We start from the raw sequence: 19,969 nt of genomic DNA, 5'->3' as shown, positions 1-19,969 counted from the left end.
GGTCCAACCTGGTCAGCACTTGTGTTGAGCTGTCCAGCCAATGGCCCTTAAAGGGACCATTGAAAGCAACACAAAAAAGTTCCAGGAAATCAGCAATTTTTATTTTTGTGGGCCCAAGCAAAGCAGAGTCCGAATTTCTCGGCCCATGTTTCTAAAACAATGGCACTGAAATAATTGGGGTCACAGAGAAAATTTTCACCAGAGCTGGGCAGGAATTTGGGGCAAAACCTTATTTTCTTTCAGCCATTTCCTGGGGGAGACATGGATGAATCTTGCGCCTACTTCTTCCCCATGCCTAGAGAGCATTCCCAGGGAGTTCCGCGCCAGCCTAATGTGTTCCTATACGGTTTTAGAAACTCTTGCTAGGTATTAACTGCAATTTTTTTCTGCAAGTTTTCTGCCCAACAGCCAATCTGATTGCCAGGCTAGCTGCTTATTGGATGGAAATGCCTACTGCAGCAGAACGCAGCTGAGGAGTATGTCGTGAGGAAGGGAGCTCACAGTCTCGCGGGGGGGCGCAGTTTCATGTTTGGGGTTGGGGGAAGAGGTTGCAGGGAGTGGGGGAAGAGCTTGGAGGTGTTGGGAGATCATGGGAGTCATGGCCCTGGACTCACCTTCTGAGAGTGGATTGGTCACCTACCCCCACTCCACCATCTTTAAAACCAGAAATGCGCTGGTTCAGGACAGATAGGAACAGGGTTTGTCATTTTTTAACCTTTAAAACCTCTCCTTGAGGTTAAAATTAAATGGTTTAAAGCACTGACGCAATTGCTGCTCGATTTTAACCTCCCCCCCCACCCACCCCCTTTCCACCAGGTTTCTGCCAGGCAGAACAGGATTTTTTTTATTTATCCATTCATGGAACGTGGGCATTGCTGGCAGGACCAGCATTTAATGCCCATCCCTAACGTCCTCAAGAAGGTGGTGGTGAACTGTCTTTCTGAACTGCTGCATTCAGTGTGGTATAGACATGCCCACAGTGCCGTTAGATAAGGAGTTACAGTATTTTGACCTAGCAACAGTGAAGGGACGGTGATATAGTTCCAAGTCAGGATGGTGTGTGACTTGCAGGTAGTGGTGTTCCCACTCCTGCTACCCTTGTACTTTTCGGTGAAAGAGGTCGCTGGTTTAGAAGATGCTGTCAAAATAATATTAAGTTAAAACTCTCCTTTTAATATAAACAGCAATTTTGAAATAATAATTCTGGCATTCTTTAATCTGATCTCTATTTCTAGCTGGTTTTAGGTTTTAGCTATTTCCTGTTTCCAGTTCCTTAGACTTTCAAATGGTTTCATAGTTAACAACAGGACTTTTGAAATTTCTAAGGAGATCATAATCCATCATTAAAACAACTATTAAGTAAAACATTGGCTGCATTAATAGCCAGCTATAAATTGTTTATCAAGAATTCCATCCCAAGATATTCTTTGATGGCTCAAATCTCTCTTTCTCTGTAACCTTTAGTTGACCTCAGCACGTCCTATTTACAGCAATTCGAGTTGCGTCCTTAAAAGGAAAGGCAACTTTAAACACAGCGGTACCTTAGTAACAAAATAATACATGGGAGGTTCGTTAGAACTTCAGTCAGTTTTAAAGTTACTTAATAATTAATGAGAGGTGAGACTCCTTTCTAAGAACTGGTTGGTTCTGTGAAAACATTGGCAATGCTTTAATTTTTCACAAACAATATGCATTATATTTTAGCATGCAAGCAAGTGTGTGGTAAATACAAAAACTATTTACAGATGGAAAGTGTGCATTATATGTGATTATAATAGTACAAAGCATATGCAAGTAAACGCGGATCAAAAACAACAAATGCATTAACCACTGTGCTAAGAAATAGTTCGGAGAGAAAATTAAACTATTTGAATTATTATATTTGTATGACTTTGCTATTGATAGATGGATAGAGTCATAGCTGTATAATTAATGCCACTCAAAGGCACCTTAAAGTGTGATACTGCAAAAAGTGCCATGTCTTAACTGTCACCCCTCAAGAGCATTGCATGTACATGGAACAAAAAAAAGCTTGTGGTTATTTCAGCAATCAAGTTAACATGTATGTTTATTGGGTCCACTTTCCCACTGACAAAATCTAAAGTAGTTAAAAAGCAGTCGCATTCACTAAAAGGTAGAATCATTAATTGTTAACAAGCATCACAAAAGTACCAGATCAAATAGTTTAATTATTTTTCAAGCATGGTAATCTCCAACCAAGAAAAATCATAAAATAAATCATTCAAATTTCTCATAATTTCTACAGACTGATTTCATCCATCATTGTCCTTTCTCATTCATGTTAGTGTACATAGCTAAAAGCAACATAGCATAACATTTAATGTTGCACAATTCTGCTAAACATATTTACCAAAATTGCCGTTTAATGTTAGAAATGCATTCAAGAAGCTTCTCCCACATAGGTCTTCCTTTTTGAAGTTCCCTTCCAAGCTTGAGTTGTAAATTTCACCTCGGCATTGCCTGCTAGGGCTTTCCAACTACTGTGCATAGATTAAATGTAGGTAGAAAAAGGATACATCATAGGTGTTGCAACTTTCAACCTGTTCCTGTGGGATTACGGTAACTAGCATGCACCATGACAGCCCACGTTGTTGGACAACCAAGTAGGAAAGGACCAGAGAGTTCTCTAGTTCCTGTTGACAAATCCTGAATGGATGTGAGAAAGATGAACGCTGCATTGGAGTTTCAAGAATCCTACAATATCCAGTATGATGACCATCATGCATCTATCATGACAATGTTTGTCAGGTGACTCAACAACTGTAAAGTATAAGTCTTGGGGGGAAAAAATCAACTAAAAATAAAATGAATTAATTTCTTTCCAAGATTAAACCATTAGATAAAAATTCTGGCCTACTTTGTTCACAATGAGTTTTTCTTCGTGTGGTTGAGGGAATTTAATGTTGGTACTGAAACTGGAGGAGGAATGTTCATGACGTGCTTTGATGCTGCATTCAGACATTGTAGTCAGAATGAGTCAACCGACCAGGCCTAGAGTATGGTGAATGACTCTGTTCAAGATACTGGTCATTGGAAACGAAACAATGGGAAAGCTACACGTGCAGTGCTACACCATTGGCAGTTACAGAAAGAACTACAATCCTTTGTGGAGGGTAAGGGGAGAACAAAATATTTTATAATCCCATAGATAACTAAGTAATAGAAGGAAATTTTGGGGGCAGAAACAAATAAATAAAATGCTTGCGTCTTAATCAAACAATGCAAATCCACGACGTGAAGTAAAGCCAAAAAGCTATAATGTAAACAATTGAGGAGAGGAAGTTTTGGGAAAGGAAGAGCAAAGTAAAAGTTACTTGCATGTTAAGCAAGATTATTTAAGTGGTATGGAAATAAGACCTGTATTGAAAGGGCAGAATCTTTAGATATTAGTTAAATGTACAATATTTTTCCTTGTGTCATTTAGGTGATAAAATTAAATTACTTCAGTAAATTTGTTGTATTACAACAAGGGGGTGAACAGCTGTCATTAGAGACCAGTGAGCATTACTGAGGTAGGTCTGCTAGTTTCTTAAAAGAACAAATTACATTTTCATATGAAACTTCTTTATGGGAGACCTTTGTAAGAAAACAATATTTTGTTGATTTATAAAGCTTCTAAATTAAAAAGTCACAAACTACTCCCTGATGGCTTAGTTGGTAAGTGTACAACATTCTGTAACCATAGAAACCAAAAAATATCATGGCTCAATTTTTGGTTTGTGCTGATCTAAGCAATCTCTGGCATCTTCTTCTTGCATACGACACCTTGCAGTTTTACACGCCTAAGTCCAAGTTGGACAACCAAGTCACAGCTCTGTGTGTTGTTAGGAGGGTTGCCTTGAATCATGCAGCAATTTTTCTTAGGTCACTTTCATTCACAATGTGGTGGACAGTTTGCTCCAGGTGACAATAGTCACATGCTGACCTTTGCTTGAAATTCCATTATGAGGAGGTGTGATGTCCTTGTGTGGAGAGTTTGGACCCTGTTGAGTATAGACCACTGTTTTCGAGAGAGGTCAAACCCTGGAGTCTTCACTGGCGAAAAACTCACCAGATTTTGTTGGTGACGGTGTCAGCCCCGAGGTCGCGCTATTTGTCCTTTTTGTCAAAACCTGTAAGAACCAATTTCAGGTTGCAGTGTCGGTGCCACTACTGGCCTCCCTGATCTTAACAAAGGAAACTGAACCGGGGGTCCTGCAGATAATTATAATGACGCATGCTGCACATGCACAGGAGAGGATTAGACTCAATTCTAATGGTCCAATGGCATGCAAAAAAAAAACCATGAAGACTATCCACTAGGGCATAATACTGGAGGGCTGCCAATGAACATTAGACTGTATCCCCATCATGAATCATCACACCAGGGAAAGAAGGTTAAGGTAAGAAAGTCAGATTAAAACTGGAGGGACAAAACAGAACATAAAAACATGAAAGCATTTGCTACAGGGAAAGACTGCTATTGGCCAAACCACAACTGTTACAGCACAGCTTTATTCAGTTTGATTTCCTTTTCCTGTGAGCCAAACTGTGAACTCAAGGGACTGGTGCAAGTGGAAACAGAAATTAGTAATTTTTTTTAATTTTAGTACAACTGCTAAAACACTTGCTCTTAACTTTCAGTGGGCTGACATCATGTCACTCCAGTGAAAGTTATTGCATTCCAAACATTGTCTGCTATAATGTCTGCTTCTCAACTCGAATCTCACACTCAGAGTTTTTAACTATCAGAGATCCAAAAGCTACATCCAATCTTGCCTATAAGCTCTTTTTGTTTCAGGGAAAGATATTTTGACTGTGTTGGCCTTGTGTACTTTTATAAATAGGTCGACATGCCAGTAAGAGAAGATGACCACAAGCACCAACCCAGCAGTGATGTAACAGTCAACCCAGCTCAAAGAATAATCTAGGGTTTAATAGAAAGAGAGCTACACAGTCTGTACAAATAGTCCTCTCTCCTGAGTATCCATAATGTATAACACAAGTCGACCAGGAAGATGCTGGAACTACTCAGCGGGTCTGTCAGCATCTGTGGAGAAAGAAACAGAGTTAATGTTCTGAGTCAAACATGACTCTTCTTCAGAACTGAGAAGGCTACCAGTGTTGGTCTCACAATTATATTAACAATTAAATTTCTGTCACATATATGGTTTATAAAAGGGATAATGTGACAATTTGTAGGGTATGAAGATGTGCTGTTATGTGAAAAGTCTCTGTGCATTGCAATTATGTACGAAAGGGTAGTAATTCTATGTGCTAATATTTTTTGCGCACACTTTTAAAATTCCTTCTAGGAGTGAAGCAGTTTGATGCAGCTAATGTACATATGAGATTAATTCAGGTAAAGTGTACCAAAATATTATGCAAACACATTTGCCACTTCATCGTTGTCATCTTGTTTCTTATCTTGTCACTTCTATTCAGTTCAAGCACCTCTATGTGGATATCCTTCTAGTTTTTCTAGGTATGTGATTCAGTATTGACATCAAGGGACATAATCTCCTCGTCTTGTTTTATCCTCGGTTTATCACTGGGTTAACCTCCTGCAACATACGTTCTCAACCTGCCTGCAGATTATTATTTCTCAACCTAGTTTTATAGTTTCATCATCATGCCTTCACTTCACCCAGAAACCCTCTGCAGTGTGCTACGTTGAGAGCTAAGGTAAAAGAAAGAGACTTGTTCTACTGATTGCTCAAAGTTTTGAGTTTATGCAGACTATTATGTTTTAGGATCTTTACCACTCTTTTGTGCTCTAGATTTTTTGGCTGTCATTCTTTAGACTACTTTCATAGGTGAGTCCTATTCTTATGCTTTTAAGAGCAGCATCAATAACCTTACTATCTGGATAAATGTTTGGTTGTGCTTCCAGGATAGTGAACAGAAAGTTCTGTTTGTTAATTATTTATATAATAAATTATTGCCACAACTTTTACAGAATCGTCATTAAGAAATAGACCTTCCCATCAAACCTTGTTGAAACAACATTGCAAATTTATTGAACAGGCAATTAACAAGTGCAAGAAATATGGAAAATATATATACATTAGAAATTCAATGCCCACAAAGGGAAAAGCAATAAAAAATGATAATCTATGTGCATTACTGTCCTTTTATGAATACCTCTAATATAAACAACTCCCCTCCTTGTTGTCTCCTTTATGAGCTGCGAAATCTAGCTAAATATTGCGATCTTTCTCTGATTTCCACATATTTGACTAACTCCACTTGAGATAATCATCTCAGTTTGTTCCTTTTTACACTCCTCGATTGGTAGCCAAGGTTTGCTAGAAATTTTTAACTGTCAGTCCCTTTCGAAAAATAGCAGGCTGTTGCATACGTAACTGAATCAGTGATGAAGTCTGATTATATTTGAAATTGTGCATTAAGTTTTGTTTCAAACCTACTACTAGGGAGAAAATAACAACAAGGCCTTACAGCACACATAATGGCATAGACTGGGGCCACTGTGTTAAATTTTTACGCATTGTGCCCAAGTTAAAGGGATAGCTGCCAGACCAAAACAAGAAAGAACTGCTTCATTTTTGTCACATTGACCTCAGGTGAAGTACGCTGGTGTCTCAGTTTGGCTAAGCTGGTAGTAATGTTGCCTGAGGGTCAGAAGTTCATGGATTAAAGTGGCACACTAGGGGGATAATTTTGACCATCTGATAGTGTAAAACGGGTGATAGCGAATTGGCAGCTTGTTTTACGTCTCTCCCAATTTTTATTTCCACTGACTACAAATGACCCCCAGGTCTTGAGAGCATAATGCAGGCTGACACTCTAGTGTAGTACTGAGGGAGTGCTTTAATGTTGGAAGTGCTGTATTTCAGATGAGACATTGAAGTGAGAGCCTGTCCATCTAGTTAGGTGAATGTTAAAGATTCTGTAACAGCATTTGAAGGCCAATAACCCTGTAGCCAAACTACCAAAGAAAAATAGAACCGTTCCTCTGCCTAAGTAACAACTGGACCTCAGATAAAATGCAACACATTATAGGAATTACTTTGAATTTTTTTCCAACAGAATGACAAAGTGCTATAGAAATTCTTCATTTTACCACAGAGAATATAAACTCAGTCTCTGTAGGAAAAAACTCAAATTTTTTGCATATTATTATTTTTTCAATATGGTTCAAATTAGTGTAGAAAAAGTTTGTCAAAGATAAACCTAAAGTGATTTGTTAGCTTGCTTCGTAGAAGCTTTTTTCACCCTAGATGGTAGAAACGACAAAACAAAGCAGGTATTTAATTTCCTTAAAATTCCTTAAGGTAATTGCACATAAAATGAATGGTTAGTCACTGCCATTCATCTGTATTTGTCCTTCTTTCTTTATTCACTTTTCCTTGTCTATAACATAATTGAGCTGTAAAATATTTACGCAGCTTAAAAAGAAAGCCCGGGAATTACCATGAGCAATGTTATCATGTAAATGCTTAACAGAGCGATATCAAATTCCTCTATTTTAATGGGGGTGTTAACCAATTTAAAATAAACAGGTTAGCACCTTCATTAATGAAAGGAGAAATTTAATAGAAGAATTTACTGTTTGTGCCATAGCAACAACTTACAGACTTTAGTTTTTGTGCTAAATCTGCAGTTACACTAACATGTGGGAAATACCTCTTTAAAAGTTGGAGTGAGACTGAATTATTGTGTCTTCAGGCCTCACCAATGGGGCGTTGGCTGTACGTTTATGGGCATTACCTTAACCCCGAAGACCCACTGCTGGGGATTAAAGTGATTTGTAATTTTACTCTGACAGAAAGGCTCTCAGACCAACAACATTCAGGAAACAATAATGGCTGAGTAAAGGTCAAAGGGCATGGAGGTCAAAGAGGAAAGTAATTAAAAATGGTTTAGCGACATGCATACACTAAACCCGAGCAAAAACTATGGTTAGTAGAAGTACTAATTTACTTAATATTGTGCAAAGAATTCCCTAGTGATTAATAATGCAGCATTTACAATGCACCAGGATTGTTTGGCTTATATTCAACAGATATCATATGTTGAATGCTGAAAATGAGGTAGCAAGCTCTACAACAATTTAGTGGCGTAAGATCATACCTTGGCTCTTACAGCACTGTGAACTATTTTAAAGTTAATCCTTATTCTAATGTTACTTCATTTCAACCTTTACAGCAGTGTTAAATTTATTAGATTATAGAATGAGAGACTGGTGTAGGGATCTAGAACATCAATGTGCAGCACGACAGAATGTAGATTTGATCCCATCCAGGTTCCTACTCTCAAACACACAGCTGCAGAGAAATGCCAAGGATAACTTGAATCTTCCTAGAGGGACTCAACACCCTTATTACTTTTGATGGGGAGTTACAGCGGAGCCAATTTTTACATATCAAGAGCCCGCAAACAGCAAATGCATGAATGACTAGATCTTTTATTTCTGGTAGTGTTGGTTGAAGGAAGAATGGTAAGGTCAATACAAAACATTTGAACTATGCAAGAACCATGGGCAGTTAAAACACCATCTGGTCAATCCAACCTCCCCCACACAATCATGATGCCTTTAACATCATGACTCCCAGCACTCCATATCCTCCAGCAGTTGTATAGCCTCTTGGGAGAGGGGAAAAAAAACAGAGACAAAAACACCATGGCCAATTAAGGGAGAAGAGAAATCTTGCAAAATTTATCTCCTACTTCCCAACAAAACTAGTCTAGGTGACTACAGTGACCATGATTAATATTATTAAGTATCACACCTACCTCTTGTATACCATGATTTCTGCTCCAGCCAGAAACTGGTCCACCTCTCTGAAGGTGTGCAGCAAATCAGCACACATGAGATGGAAACTTGTTCCATAGGCTACAACACCAGAGGAGTGCTCTGCTCTTCTTTAAATAAGGTCTTGGGATCTTTTATATCCACTTGAGGAGGGGAAAAGGCATCAATTTAACATCTAATCCTAAGGACAATACATCATGCCATGGAAACATCGCCTTAGATATCTAACTGGCCTGGAGCCCACAACCTTCCTGACTCAGAGACAAAAGAACCACCAATGTTGAAGCTGACATTTAACATATAACTCGAAGAAAAAAGACAGATAGTTACGAAATAAGAAGCAATGATTTGATGAAGTAAGTTTGATCCTTCCTTGACCATTTCAGACTTCAGCTTAGTCAAATTTATCTATTCTGTGAGGGAGACAAATCACTGCACTATCACTTCCAAAAGGTAAACCCTTGATACTCTTGCCTCCTTCTCCCCTCCATCCCCTCCATTAGAAGGCGGCTAAAAAAGCTGATATAAGTCTAATATTGCAAACTATATCATTTACCCCTGAGCAGTTGCATCTCAAAGACAACATCTCCATTGTCCCACCAAATGGCCTTCTGGAGCAGAGTACTTTGCCATTTACAGCTTGATTAATCTCACTCTTCTTTGGTCCCATCTTAACTTTTATCAATCTCCTTTGTAAAAAGGTTAATTGGTATATCTTTAACTATTTTTGGTGCCAGCCAAACACCACAAATATATTATTTGGCTAGAGAAAACAAACTCTTCTAATTTCTATCCTTCATTTGGTGAACATTTTCTCAATGCTTGCAAATGATAACAGGCAAGATAAATATAGAAATCTATGTTTGAATGTCCCATATGAAAAAAATGGCTTGTGAAAAATATGAACTGCAAAAGTGAATCACAAGTAGTAGCAATGAGACTGCTGCTCTAGCATGACATTTTTTAAATTTCCCACATATTCACTGATAGAAACTGTGAATTTAGTGCAATTTGTGCAGTTCACATCGGAAACATAGCTCAGATAGCTCAAGTTATTTTTCATGTAAGACCGTCATCCAAACAACCTGGTCTTCTAGACATGTGTTAACCTGCTGTGCCACTTGTCTTTTGGTCCTTACTGGGTGTTTCTAGGATGTAAAATATATATTTGTGCAATTTTATTTGTTTATATGTACACATGCATAATCTCTAACCAGAGAATGGTTAAAATGTGTAACCTCCTACCACCTGGAGTAGTTGAGGCAAAGAGCATGGGTGCATTTGAGGGGAAACTAGATAAGTGCATGGGGGACAAAGGAATAAGATGACAGGCTGATAACATTTGAGGAAGTAGCATGGGAGGAGGTTTGTGTGGATCATAAACACTGTATAGGCTAATTGGATAGAATGGCCTTTTTACCTTGTAAATTTTATGTAATTCTATGCATGTGAAATTAACAGGGAGGTTAATAGCACTCACTGGTAATTTCCATGGAACTTTCATGGCTATTTAGTCAAGCATATGTTGGATGAGCAGATGAACTCTGCAGAAATTCACCTCCCTGGATGTTTAGGTGCATAAAGGCATCTGGAGGATGCAGTCAACTGTTTTTCCTGTCAACTTGACAAATGGATTAGTTTCCCTTATTGAGCAGCTGAGAAATGATATGGGATCTTCTGAAAAATCTCTAGAATATAAAATATGCTTTGCTTTGGCATGCCTAAAGAAAGAAAGACTTGCATTTGTGTAGCATTTTTTACAACACAATGGGCAGAATTTTACCCTCGGATGGCGGACGGGCCCCACTGGCTCGGACAGCCAACCCCTGCCACCGAAACGGGGCCCGCCGCCATTTTGAGTGGGCAGGCCAATTAAGGCCCGCCCAGCAGCCTGCCCGACAGGAAGCGCTGTGCGCGCGGGGGTGGGAGGGAATCCCCATCTGTCAAAGTGCGCTCTTTTGTGTATGCGCATGAAAGAGCACTCTGCTCCCTAAGGCAAAGCCCTGTCTCAGGGAGATTCGTGACAGGTAAGTAAAGTCTAAAAATAGATAAATATTGAAATTATTAACATGTCCCCCTCATGTGACAATGTCACACGAGATGGGACATGTTAATAATAAACACATAAAATTTATTAAATGTTTAAAAAACTGACATGAAACTTCATCCCGCCAGTGGATGAAGTTTCATGAATAATCTGAAGCCCGCTGGGGCTCCTGGCCTGCCCGCCAGCCTTAAGCTTGGACGGGCAGGTCTTTAATTATCTTAATTGGCCATTGACAGGTCGGCGGGCGGACAGCTGATTTCGCGTCCGCCTGCCTTCCTAAAAATTTAAAGGGACCGGGATGACGTCGGGGATTCCTCCCAACATCATCCCGCGTCATTTTCCCCTCAGCGAGCGGGCCCCACCCCCAAATTGCCGAGGGGAAAATCCTGCCCAATACATCTCAATATAATATAAAAGCAAAATACTGCAGATGCTGGAAATCTGAAATAAAGACAGAAAATGCTGGAGAAACTCCGCAGGTCTGGCAGCATCTGCGGAGAGAGAAACAGAGTTACCGTTTCGAGTCGTATGATTCTCCTTTAGAGCCTACATCTCAAAACGCTTTACAATCAGTAAAATACTTTTGAAGTGTAGTCATTGTTGTAATGTAGGAATGGTATCAGCCAATAAGCACACAGCAAACTCCCATAAGCAGCGGTAGTAATTTATTTATTTAGCAAATATAAATCCCCAAGTGATAGCCTTCTCATTTGCTGAGTTTAAAGTAACCTCCACCACAACCTCTACCACCTAGAAGGACAAGGGCAGCAGATGCATGGGTACACCACCAGCTGCAATTTCCCTGCCAAGTCATACACCATCCTGACTTGGAAATATATCGCCGTTCCTTCACTGTCACCAGATCAAAATCCTGGAACTCCCTCCCTGACAGCACTATGGATGTACCTATAACATGGACTGCAGCGGCTTAAGAAGGCAGTTCACCACCACCTGGGCAAGGGCAATTAGGGATGGCAATAAATGCTGGTTTAGCCAGTGACACATACACCCCATGAACGAATATAAAAAAGATTAGTCCACCACTTAATCTGTAGAGGAGACACACCTCGGTATTGTGCAACATTAGTGATAAGTGATAATGACCAGATAATCGGTTTTAATGATATTGATTGAGGGGTAAACATTTTTTTTAACAATAAGCAACTCCAGCATTCTTTCAATATTACACTGGAGTGTGAGCCTGGATTTTTGCATCTAAATCCTGGAAGGGGACTTAAATCCAGAGCCTTGTGCCTCAAAGGCAATAATGCTATGAATTGAACCTCAGCTAAGACTATATCCAGCTAGGTTTGGAGCGTTGTGACACTGAATTCTGCTCTGACATCAAGGAGCTGTGCTTAGATGTACTGCAGTTTGGAGAATTGGGCCTATTGTGTTAGCCCTATAATTCCTATGTGTTAGGTAATAGAGGATAGTGTATGTGCAGCAAATCTGGAGGGACTGCTGATTGCTTTAGCACATTTGTGAAGAGTAGGTTAATAGTATACAATGTAATTACTTTTCTATTTTGAAACGTTGCATCTGAACATGGAATAAAAGGGACAGTAGCAACATGGGGCGGAATCGTCCCAGCTTTGTACGAAGTGTGGTACGTTTTATCTGCCGGCCGCAATGGTGGCTTTTCACGCCGTATCATGCCAAACCTGCCGCATTGTTTTTGTATTCCTGGGAAACACGCTGTTTCCATGGTGGGCAGGCTCCGATTCACCCGCCACGCCATCACCTCGCCGCTTCATCGGGCCAGGCGCTACATTTAAAGTACAGCCGCACACATACCTCTCAGTGCTCCCAGCCCAGGACTGCTGCAAATAAGACATGGCCCCAAAAGGCAAGAAGACTGTAGCTCCCAGGTTTAGTGACACATCCCTTGAGCGCCTTTTGGATGCTGTGGAGGTCCGCCGTGATGTCCTCTACCCCCACTCTGGCTGCAGGAGGGGCAGCAACATTACCACTCCAGCTTGGTAGGATATGGCAGTGTTGATCAGTGCCAATGCTGCACAGAAGAGGTTGGCCATCCAATGCAGATAAAGGATGAATGATCTCATCCGTGTTGTCAGGGTATGGCAACCATCTCATCACTCTAAACTCACACGCTCAAACCCATCATACATTCACTGGCATCTCACTCACTGCCAGCTCAAGGGATATCACCACCCATTCTCACGCCCATACCCTCACATATCGATCTGGCCTCGTGCTTTGGAGATTGCCTCCTCAGTCCTCACCATCTTGAGGCCACTTGCACAGATCAAACTGTGCCCCTGTATACACATTGGGATACCCTCCTTCCCCAGTACAGCCCTCACCTTGCAGCCTCTTCCCTTGCCTGAGGCCACTTCTTCCCCTTCCGCAAGCAAGCCCTAGCCCTGCAGCCGTACAAAGCCACCCCCGCCTTAAGGCTGGTCTGGTAGGTAAAGACCTGCCCGTGAGCCCCCCTAAAAGTGATGTGGTGCTATCTGAAAAGCCTGGCGCCGATGACTGCGAGTGGCTCCTGAGGGTGTTCGAGGAGAAGAGAGACCTGCCGGAGATGAAGATCCTGACGGCGGAGCCGCACTTTTCTCTGCCGTTGCAACGGGAACGTGAGGTGATGGTGCATGTGTACAACCCCTTCGTCCCTGTCGCCGACGTGGTCACCTTCCTCACCAGGTACTTCGATAAGGTGGGGAGCGGCACCGAGATTCGAGACGATTTGGGGATCTGGACAGGCAAACGCCTGTTTAAGGTCACGCTAAAGACCGATGGTAAGGGAGCCATTTTCCACCCTCCCTCCAGTTTCGCTATCGGGGGAAACCGGGGCTACCTGGTCTACGCTGGGCAACCCAAGCATTGTCGCTCATGCGGCAAGGCTGGTCATGTGGCGGCCAACTGCAGCGCCTCCCTCTGCAAGATCTGCAAACAGGAAGGGCACCAGACAAAAGACTGCAAACAGGCCAAGTGCTGCAACCTGTGTGGCGAGGCAAGTCACCTCTACAGGACCTGCCCCAAACGCTGCCGTACTTACGCACAGGCAGCCAAAGCCGACCAGGGGGAAGCAGAAGAAATGTTTCGTGTCACTCCAACCACCAAGGCCCCCAGGGAGCTCAACGGGACAAAGGAGGACACAGAGAGAGACAAGGTGGAGAAAGAGATTGAGGCAACAGAGAGCCAATCAGCAGCACTACCCCCTGAACCTCCCAGTCCTCAGGACAGCGAATCAATGGAGGAGGAGGCAGCAGTGGAAAAGCAGCAGGGGGAGTGGCGGACGGTGAAGAACAAGAAAAGTAAGAGGGAGCGAAGAAGAAGCAAGGGCGTTTCCCAGAGAAGCGGCAAGAGGCGTCTCCCATCCGACACGGATGACAAGGGCAGCAGCTCTTCGGATGATGAAGTGCCAGAGCGGCACCGACAGAAGAGGCGGCAAAGCTCCAGGGCGTTGGAGGACGAGACACCCGAGCTCCAGAAAATTGGAGACAACAAGGAGACCAGCGCACCCCAACTTTGCCTGCAACCTGAGGAGGCCAGTGCACCACAGCCCCTGGAATCTGGGAGCAGTGAGGCAATCATCGCACCCCAGCTCCAGGAAGCCGGGAACAGCAACACCCCAGAGGGGGTGAGTTTTGGAGAAGCTTCTCCAGCAAAGGTCATCTCAAAACCCGCTCTCTACGTGAACCTCCAGATGCCACTGGAGCAGAACACGGCCAAGGAGATCTACCTCAGCCCATCCAAAGTGAAGGAATTTGAGCTCACTACGGGTATGAAGGAGCAGACTAAAGGTCTGGGACTCTCAGAGACAGTGGGTTTGGTAGGAGAATAAATGCTTTAAAATGGGTTTAAAGATTGTATCCATAAATGTGCGTAGCATTAAATCTACTACGCGATGTGTTGCGACCTTGGACTACCTAGCCAAGGTCAAAGCTGACCTGTTGTTTCTGCAGGAGTGTGCGATACCGCACCTCAGCTCCTACAGGCAATGGTCACGATGGTGGTCCCACGGGCCATCGATCTGGTCGGGCGGAAACGACTCTCGTTCCTCCGGCCTGGGTATTCTGCTGCGGGGAGGCAACTTCACCGTCTCCGAGGTCAAGGAGGTGGTGGGCGGGCGACTCCTCGTAGCAGACGTAATGTACAAGAACGCTCCACTCCGGTTAATTAACATGTATGGCCCGGCACAAGGGGCTGAGCGGCTGGAGGTTTTTCAGCAGCTCCCACTGCTGCTGGCGACCTCCAGGCCGGTCATTCTGGGCGGGGACTTCAACTGCATCATCGATGCGGCTGGACGATCCGGCAGGGCCGGAAGCAGATTGGACGCTACGTCCAGATCCCTGATGGAAACAGTTAAGGATGCCAAGCTGCACGACGTCTTCAGCAACCCTGCAGACGGAGCGCAGCGTAGATACACCTGGTCGCGGCCAGACGGGTCCATTCGTTCCAGGATAGACTTCCTGTTTGTGTCCCGTGCATTCACAGTCAGATCCACCGAGGTCAAGCCGGTGTTCTTCTCTGACCACTGCCTCCTACTGGCGGACTGCCACTTGGAGAAGGACCTGAGGGTGGGCAGGGGGGCATGGAAGCTAAATGTGCAACTGCTGACCCCAGAGAACATTGAGGAGCTCAAGAGGGATTACAAAGGTTGGAGAACCGTGAAACCCCTCTTTGAGTCCCTGACACACTGGTGGGAAGTGATCAAGGGAAGCATCAAGAGGTTTTTCATCCTCAAAGGCACCCAGAAAGCTAGAAAGGAACAGAGGGAAATGTCCCGACTCCAGAAAAAGATGCAGAATCTGCTCCGGCTGCAGTCGATGGGGGTCGATGTCAAGGAGGAGCTCCAAGAGGTGAAGGGCCAGCAAGCCTCGCACTTTGCCTTGGAGGCCTCCAAGATCATCTTCCGTTCCAGAGTCCGCTCCGTGGAGCAGGATGAGACGTGCTCACGTTTCTTCTTCCAAAAGGTACACAGAGAGCGCTCTGTGATCAGCAGCCTGAAGGAAGAAGACGGCTCAGTAAAGTCATCACGGTCCGACATTCTGAGGATCAGCAAATCCTTTTATGCCGGATTGTATGACGTGAAGCCCACGGACAGCACGGCCTCCCAGTCCTTCCTGTCCTCTATCACGGAGGTCTTAGACCACAGTACGCGGGAGAGCCTGGACAAACCGCTAACTCCTGACGAACTGACTAAGGCCCTCGAGTCCTTCGAGAAGAGTAAAACCCCCGGAAGCGACGGCTTGCCGGCGGAGTTGTATTCGGCTCTGTGGGACTTGATCGGCCCAGACCTGCTAGGAGTGTACGAGAGTATGCTCCAGGCCGGTAGTATGTCAGAATCCATGAGGAAAGGCATCATCACCCTCATCTACAAGCACAAGGGGGAAAGGGAGGAAATTAGAAATTGGCGACCCATTTCACTGTTGAATGTGGACTATAAGATTCTGTCCAAGGTCATCGCCAATCGGGTCAAATCCGCTCTGGAATTGGTGATTCACCCTGACCAGACCTGCTCTGTGCCAGGCAGGAAGATCTCTGACAGCCTGGCGCTGCTCAGGGATACGATTGCCTATGTACAGGACAGGGGTGTGGATACCTGCCTCATCAGCTTGGATCAGGAGAAGGCCTTTGACAGAATATCGCACACCTACATGGGGGATGTGCTCTCCAAAATGGGGTTTGGGGAGGGAATTCGAAATTGGATCCAACTGCTCTACACTAACATCAGTAGCGCAGTCTCAATCAATGGGTGGGAAACAGATAGCTTTCCGATTAAATCTGGAGTCAGGCAGGGCTGTCCTCTCTCGCCTGTCCTTTTCGTGTGTTGCATAGAACCCTTTGCCGAGTCCATCAGGAAGGATCCGGGCATAAGAGGAGTGACGATCCCAGGCAGTGGAGGCACTCAGGTAAAAGCCTCCCTGTACATGGACGACGTCGCCGTCTTCTGCTCGGATCCGCTGTCGGTGCGCAGACTGATGCACATCTGCGACCAGTTCGAACTGGCCTCGGGAGCCAAGGTAAATCGTGGGAAGAGCGAGGCCATGTTCTTTGGGAACTGGGCTGACCGATCCTTTGTCCCCTTCACTGTCAGGGCTGACGGCCTGAAGGTGCTGGGGATATGGTTCGGAGGGACCGGGGCATGCGTTAGAAACTGGAAGGAGCGAGTGGCTATGGTGAAAAGGAAACTGGGCATGTGGGAGCGACGCTCCCTCTCCATTGCGGGTAAGAACCTGGTCATCAGGTGTGAGGTACTCTCGCTGTTGTTGTACGTGGCGCAGGTCTGGCCCATCCCAGACTCCTGCGCGATGGCGATCACTCGAGCCATCTTCCGCTTTATCTGGAGGTCGAAAATGGATCGTGTCCGCAGGGACGCGATGTACAAGCCTCTAGATAAAGGGGGAAAAAACGTGCCCAACATCGCCCTCATACTGATGGCCGCCTTTGTGTGTGGCTGCATCAAGCGGTGCGTAGACCCTCAGTACGCAAACACCAAGTGTCACTACGTGCTGAGGTTCTACCTGTCCCCGGTGTTGCGAAGGATGGGTCTGGCCACGCTGCCGCGGAACGCTCCAAGTAGTTGGACCGTGCCGTACCACCTGTCCCTGGTGGAAAAATTTATGCAGAAAAACACCTTTGACCACAAGTCCATCAGGCAGTGGTCAGCACGTAACGTCCTAGAGGCCCTGAGGGAAAAGGAGAGGGTGGACCCTGTGGGATGGTTCCCCGAGCAGACTGTCAAAGTCATTTGGCAGAATGCCTCATCGCCAGAACTTTCCAACAAGCACCAAGACGTAGCTTGGCTGGTGGTGAGAAAGGCCCTCCCCGTCAGATCCTTCCTACACGCCAGGAGGCTCACCCCCTCTGCACGTTGCCCTCGAGGTGGCTGTGGTGGGGAAGAGACCGTCGTTCACCTCCTTGTGGATTGTGCCTTTGCAAAGAAAGTCTGGAGAGAGATGCAGTGGTTGCTGTCGAGGTTCATCCCGAGCAGTTCTGTGACACAGGACTCTGTGCTCTACGGGCTGTTCCCAGGGACACACACCGAGACAAACATCGACTGCAGCTGGAGGATCATCAACTCGGTGAAAGAGGCGCTTTGGTCTGCCCGAAACTTGTTGGTCTTCCAGCACAAAGAGTTGTCCCCGACCGATTGTTGCGGACTGGCACAATCCAAAGTCCAGGACTACGTGCTGAGGGACGCACTAAAGCTTGGGGCAGCTGCCGCAAAGGCGCAATGGGGAAGGGTCGCTGTCTAAGACCTTTCTACCACAGCGCACCGAGAGACTGGGAACTGTTTAGAGCCCCTCGGGCTGTACAGATCAAAATGAAAGGCTGTAAATGATTGTAATATTGTTTGTACTGATGCACCTGGTGATACATTTTGTAAAAGTTTAACCTGGATTGTACCCTTGTAATGTTGTTTTTGAAATGGTTTTGAATGTGATTGAAGATATTTTATGAATAAAGTATATTTTTACAAAAAAAAAAGAGTGCTGCCTGAAGAAAGCTAGGCAAACAAACCTCGAAGTCCCGAGCGAAGTGCAGCCCGCCAGGTGCAGTTGTGAAACACTTGGGTGGATGATTCAGCAAGGGGGGAGGAGTCTGGCAGCCTGGCCTTGTAATGATATGCTGATAGATTACAATGAGGTTCCTGATGTTTGATGGCAGGAAACGCAGCCCGCCATCGATGGGCTGAGTGGACGATCACAAACTGGTTTCATGACGTCGTGAAACAGATTTTTGGCCTTCTTGTCATATTGTCTGCACACGTCACCTGATTTCAGCGGGCACAGAGGATTCCACCTACGGGCATGAAATTGGCTGAGTGACAGGAAAAAGAGAGTAGTACGTTAATAGAAGTTTTTCGGACTGGAGGAAGGTTTATAGTGGAGTTCCCAGGGGTCCGTGTTAGGACCCCTGTTCTTCCTGATATATATAAGTGATCTAGACGTTGGTGTACAAGGCATGATTTCAAAATTTGTGGACTGTACAAAACTTGGAAGTACTGTGAACGGCGAGGAAAATCTTCAAAAGGGCGTAGACAGGTTCGTGGAATGGGTAGACAAATAGCAGATGAAATTTAATGCAGTGAATTGATACACTTTGGTTGAAAGAAAATGGAGAGACAATATAAAATAAAGGGTACAATTCTAAAGGGGATGCAGGAGCAGAGGGACCTGTTTGTAAATGTGCTTAAATCATTGAAGGCGACAGAACAGGCTGAGAGTGCAGTTAATAAAGCATTCGGCATCCTAGGCTTTATTAGAGAATCACAGAATCTTTACAGTGCAGAAGGAGGCTATTTGGCCCATTGAGTCTACGCTAGCTCTCTGAAAGAGCATTCTACCTAGTCCCACTCCCCTGCCTTATCCCATAACCTTGCACATTCTTTCTTATTAGATGGCAATCCAATTCCCTTTTGAATACCTCGATTGAACCTGCCTCCACCACCCTCTCAGGAAATTCGTTCCAGACTCCAACCACCTTCTGGGTGAAAAAATTTTCCTCACCTCACTTCTAATTCTTTTATTAATAGGAGCATGGAGTACAAAAGCAACAAAGTTACGTTAAACACTGGTTTGGCATCAACTGGAGTTTTGCGTCCAGTTCTGGGCGCCATAAGGACTGTTTTCCTTGGAGAAGAGAAGTTTGAGAAGAGACATATGGAGGTATTGAAAATCATGAGGGGTGTGGGCAGAGTAGATAGGGAAAAGAATTCCCATTGGTGGAAGGATCAAAAACCAGTGGGCACAGATTTAAGGTAATTGGCAAAAGAAGCAATGGGAACAGGAGGAAAGACTTCTCACACAACGAGTTGTTAGGATCTCGAATGTGCTGGCTGAGAGTATGATCCGAATGGCTTCCATCTGTGCTGTAACCATTCTGTGATTCTGTGAACTTCTCATTGGGAAATATGTTTTCTCAGAAATAAAGATCATGCCCAATTAATGTGATGATACGATTTAGGTTCAAATGTTTTAATAAAGCCATCAATAATATTTTAGTACCGCTACTTTGATGCAATGATTGTTTCAGCTTTGGGTGTAGTTTTAACCCCCAAATTCAGGCAGGTTGGCAAAAGGCTGGAGGTAAAAATTTTAAAATCTCAAACCTGACCCCCAACCCACTCACTCCTACTTTTGATGTTGGTGGGTCAAGGGGAGGGGTGGGGG

At 44.3% G+C, this 19,969-nt stretch overlaps 1 protein-coding gene across 1 annotated transcript in view; it reads left to right on the top strand.

Moving 5' to 3' along the window:
* LOC144688449 (protein phosphatase EYA1-like) overlaps positions 1-19,969 on the top strand; it is a 261,652-nt gene that overhangs the window by 26,299 nt on the left and 215,384 nt on the right. The window lies entirely within an intron of this gene.

Source organism: Cetorhinus maximus, chromosome 13 (assembly GCF_964194155.1).
Source record: "Cetorhinus maximus chromosome 13, sCetMax3.hap1.1, whole genome shotgun sequence".
Taxonomy (NCBI): Eukaryota; Metazoa; Chordata; class Chondrichthyes; order Lamniformes; family Cetorhinidae; genus Cetorhinus; species Cetorhinus maximus.
The sequence above is the reverse complement of the archived record's forward strand: the minus strand, read 5'-3'. Positions and strand labels throughout refer to the sequence as shown.